Source organism: Peromyscus californicus, unplaced genomic scaffold, assembly GCF_007827085.1.
Source record: "Peromyscus californicus insignis strain IS unplaced genomic scaffold, ASM782708v3 Scaffold_6__1_contigs__length_162567912, whole genome shotgun sequence".
Taxonomy (NCBI): domain Eukaryota; kingdom Metazoa; phylum Chordata; class Mammalia; order Rodentia; family Cricetidae; genus Peromyscus; species Peromyscus californicus.
In genome coordinates, this window is record NW_026294584.1 from 139,373,428 (window position 1) to 139,378,285 (window position 4,858).

Here is a 4,858-nt window from a genome sequence, read left to right on the forward strand (position 1 = left end):
TGAAACAACAAAATGGTGTATGAAGTGATATTTTGATGAGATGTGTCTGAGGAGATGGAGGGTAAGCACGGGAAGGTGGTGGTTTGGTCCTAGAGAAGCCAAAGGAAGAAGGGAACAAGTAAATACCTGAGGCTGGGGAAACCCTGGTGGCCATGTGTCTGTGTCCTCCAGTGCTTTGCGTGGCCAGGAGTGTCTGGGTTCCCAAGTGTGGTGGGTCTGGTTCCTATCCTGGCCACCTGTGGCCTCTGTCCCTCATCTACGGAGTGAGCCCTCTCTCAGGGCACCTCCATGTTTTAGTCACTTTTGTTTGTTAGACTTGCTGCATGGTTTGCCTTCAGAAGCATGTGGACACAACAGGAACATCTGGGTGTAAAGATAGGGATATTTTACCTTTCAGTGATGTACCCATGAATCAGTGTGCCAGTGTGCCCCAACCAGTGGAAGGGCAATTAGAGAAACTGTGTGACTGTGTGTGTTGTCTTCTTCTTCTTCTTCTTCTTCTTCTTCTTCTTCTTCTTCTTCTTCTTCTTCTTCTTCTTCTTCTTCTCTCCTTCTCCTCCTCCTCCTCCTCCTCCTCCTCCTCCTCCTTCTCCTTCTCCTTCTTCTTCTTCTTTTTTTGAGACAGGGTTTCTTTGTGTAACCGTGGCTGTCCTGAAACTAGGTCTGTAGACCAGGCTGGTCTCAAATCCACAGAGAGATCATCTCCCCACCTCTGCCTTCTGAGTGCTGGGATTAACTGTGTTCTTAGTGGACAAACCCCTTTCCACCACAGCCCCTCCAAAGCTGCTCAAGGGCCAAGGCATGGCTCAGTGATAGGGAACTTGTGTGAAGCTGTGGGTCTCACTGAAGTTGGAAGGGACGAGACTTGGCAAGGCTTGGCAAGGCGTGCAGTTGACGACATCGAGAAGCCATCTAGATATAACACTCCTGGTGTGTGATGGCTATAGAGGCTGTATTAGTCAGGGTTCTACAGAGGACCGATAACAGGAGGTGTGTAGGTGGGTGTGGGTGAGAGAGAGGAAGAAAGAGAGAGATGTGGCAGGGGCAGTGTGAAGGAGATCCTTTAAAAATTCTTTTAAATTATGTCTCAGTGGGAGTATGTGCTCATGGGTGCAGTGGCCATGGGGTCCAGGGGTGTCAGGACCCCAGGCGCTGGAGTTAGAGAAGCAGTTATGAGTCATGTGGTGTGGCTGCTGGGAACTGAACTCCGGTCTCTAGAAGAGCATCATGTCCTTTTAACTGCTGAGCTAGAGAGATTGACTCTAAAATAGTTGACCTTGTAATTAGAGTTTTAGTGAGTCCAGACTGCAGGTGACCACCAGGGCAGAGACCTAGGGAGGGGTCCATGCTGCAGTTCAAGTTTCTCCAGGTTCTAGTCAGTTCTTCAACAGACTGGATGATGTGGATGACGCCCACCCACGTAACCTGGTTTACGCAGAGTATGCAAATTTTCGTGTAACTCTTATCCAACCAAACGTTTGACCAGTTGAGCCCTGTCGCCCAACACGAATGACACATGAAATGAACAATCTCACACCTGTAATCCAGCACTCAGGAGGTGGAGGCAGGAGGACGGAGAGTTTGAGACTAGCCAGGGCTACACAGTGAAACTCTGTCTTAAAAACCAAAACAAAACTTGGCACACATCTTTAATCTTTAATGAAATCTTTAATCCCAGCACTTGGAAGGCAGAGACAGGCAGATCTCTGTGAGCCCAAGGCCAGTCTGGTCTCCAGAGTGAGTTCCAGGCCAGCCAAGGCTAAAGACAGATTCTGTCTCAAGGGGTGAACCTAACCTAAGGCTGGGACTGTACTCCAGTGGTAGAGCATTTGTCTGGCAGGTGCACGGCTCTGGGTTCCATCAGCAGCATGCCAACTAAAAACAAAACAAAGTGAACCTCCAAGCAGGCACTAGCCTGGGCACCCACCCCTCAATATCTGGGTAAGATTGTCTCATATCTTTGAGGCCCAGTTTGTGGAAAGCCTAGAGACTTCCCCCAGATTTCGGAGACTATGTGAGTGTGTATTGGGCTGCATTTTCTTTTCTTTTTTTTTTTTTTTTCGAGACAGGGTTTCTCTGTGTAGCTTTGCGTCTTTCCTGTATCTCGCTCTGTAGTCCAGGCTGGCCTTGAACTCACAAAGATCCACCTGCCTCTGCCTCCCGAGTGCTGGGATTAATGGGCTGCATTTTTCTCAGTCAGTCTGGCCCCTGTTTTCCACTTGTATCTAGGCAACCATCTTAACACTTTCATCATTCCTATTTGTCAACCCAGACACCTTTCTTCCTTTATTTCAAAATCCACCCCCTCGCGACCTCACCCAGAGTGGTGTGTGAGTGTGTGTGTGTGTGTGTGTGTGTGTGTGTGTGTGTGTGTGTGTGTGAAACTTTCCAATGATCTAGCAAGACGGGAAGAGTTTAGGCTGCAGTGACCATGACTTGAAAGTGGGTATCAGATCACAGGGCTTAGAAACGCAGTCTTGCCTGGTGTGTCCACCGTTCCGGTCCTGGTTGCTGGGTATCCACCTCGTTTGTGCCTGTTCCCTCTTCTTCTGAGTTCTCTCATTACCGCCTAAAGTTTCCCAGATGAAAATCAAATTCCTCCATTTTCTCTGGCAGTGAAGTCCCGCCCTCTCTTGCCCTGAGTCTCTGTCCTGGCTCCCAGCCTCCTTTTGGGTGCTCAGTTACAGGCATCAAATGTCTTTCTTGGGTGCCTTTGGAAGGGTGAGGCCAGAGTCCTCCCACAGGAGCTGGGAAGAGGTGACATTGGAGGCTACCTTACACTGGCCTTCCCAGTCCTGGCTGGTGAGAAGGTCACCTTCATTTGTTTAGCTCATGGCAAGTGATTTGATCTTGTGAGGACAGATGCCCATCACTTGTGAGGACAGATGCCCAGTCACTTGTGAGGACAGATGCCCATCACTTGTGAGGACAGATGCCCATCACTTGTGAGGACAGATGCCCATCACTTGTGAGGACAGATGCCCAGTCACTTGTGAGGACAGATGCCCAGTCACTTGTGAGGACAGATACCCATCACTTGTGAGGACAGATGCCCATCACTTGTGAGGACAGATGCCCATCACTTGTGAGGACAGATGCCCAGTCACTTGTGAGGACAGATGCCCATCACTTGTGAGGACAGATGCCCATCACTTGTGAGGACAGATGCCCATCATTTGTGAGGACAGATGCCCAGTCACTTGTGAGGACAGATGCCCATCACTTGTGAGGACAGATGCCCAGTCACTTGGGCTGCAGACACCAGGCTTGACTTCAAACAACTTAATGATACATCTGTCTACCTCTGTGGTTCACCCATGGGGAGGGTGGCCGCAGGACAGGAGGGTCTGGTCCGAAGGTTGTACTTGATGTCTCTGATGGCTAGGAAGTCACAGTCCTTCTGCTGGGATAGATGGACTCGTGTATTCTGGTCTTTTGTGCTGCCGAGGTGTCTGCTCTCTGTGAGTGGCACTGACGGCCACACATCCTGTATCCTGGAGTTCACATCCCAAGCTCTTAAGCCTTTGGGTTCCTGAGAGGTGTGCAGTGTGATGCTGTGGGTTAGGTAGGTCGGCAGACATGGCTGAAATCCTGACTCCATTTCCTGCTGTGGCTACTGAGTGCCGGCGGCATCAGCAGAGATTGAGCTCCTGGCACAGGCCCCAGTACACCAGACAGCAAGCAGACCCGGAGTTCCCTCCGACAAAGCTGCACAGTTTTGTCTGCACAGAAACTCGGTGGTAATCCGACCTCCCAAGAAATCAAGGCGGGTAAGAGGCAGCGTTCTCAAGCGGCCTGGATTCAGTGGCCATGATAATGAAGTCTCTCTGCTTTCCTCCTTACAAAAAACTCACCTGAAGCAACCTGACCTTAACCAGTTATTTCCTGTCGCTCTGTCTCCCTGTCCTGCCAGGCAAGAAAAGTCACTTTGAGGTGGCCCTTTTTTCATTCCTTCCCATTACTCAGGCTCTCCAAACAAATCCTGTTTGACAGGATGAAGTGTGGTCTCACTCTAAAATCTCAAATAAAGCCAATTTAAGGTCTTTACATTTATTATCATTTGTTCGGGGACACTGCATTCCTTTTAGTGCATTCATTCCTTCATTTTTAATTAGTGTTGTGTGTATGTGTGTGTATATGATGTGTGTGTGTATATGATGTGTGTGTGTGTGTGTGTGTGTGTGTGTGTGTGTGTGTGTGTGTTGCCAGGGTCGGGGTGGACATGCTCTGGGATGTGTGTGGAGGTCAGAGGACAACTTTGTGGAGTCAATTCTCTCCTTCCACCTTTCTGTGGCTGTGGAATCTTGAGCTCAGGTCACCAAGCTTCCACAGCCAATGTCTTTACCCACCGAGCCATCCTACCTGCTCCTATAATTTATTTTTGTTTGGTTATTAAGACAGAGTCTTGCTGTGTGGGCTGGCTTCCAACTCACGATCCTCTTGCCTCAGCATCTCCAGGGCTGGTGTTACAGGCATGCACCACATATCTGGCTTTTCTGTCTTTTTCTTCCTTTTTTCTTTTTCTTTTGTGTTTGAGACAGGGTTTCTCTGTGTAACAACCCTGGCTTCCCTGGAACTCACTTTGTCAACCAGGCTGGCCTTGAACTCACAGAGCTTCTCCTGCCTCTGCCTCCTGAGTGCTGGGATTAAAGGCGTGTGCCACCACCGCCCAGCAACGATGGCAACTCTTATAAAGGAAAACATTTAACTGGGACTGGCCTACAGTTCAGAGGTTTAGTCCATTGTCATCATGGTGGGCAGCATGAGGGCACACAGGCAGAAACAGTGCTGGAGAAGGAACTGAGAGTTCTACATACTACAGGCAGCAGGAAGTGAATGCCACTAGACCTTGCTTGAG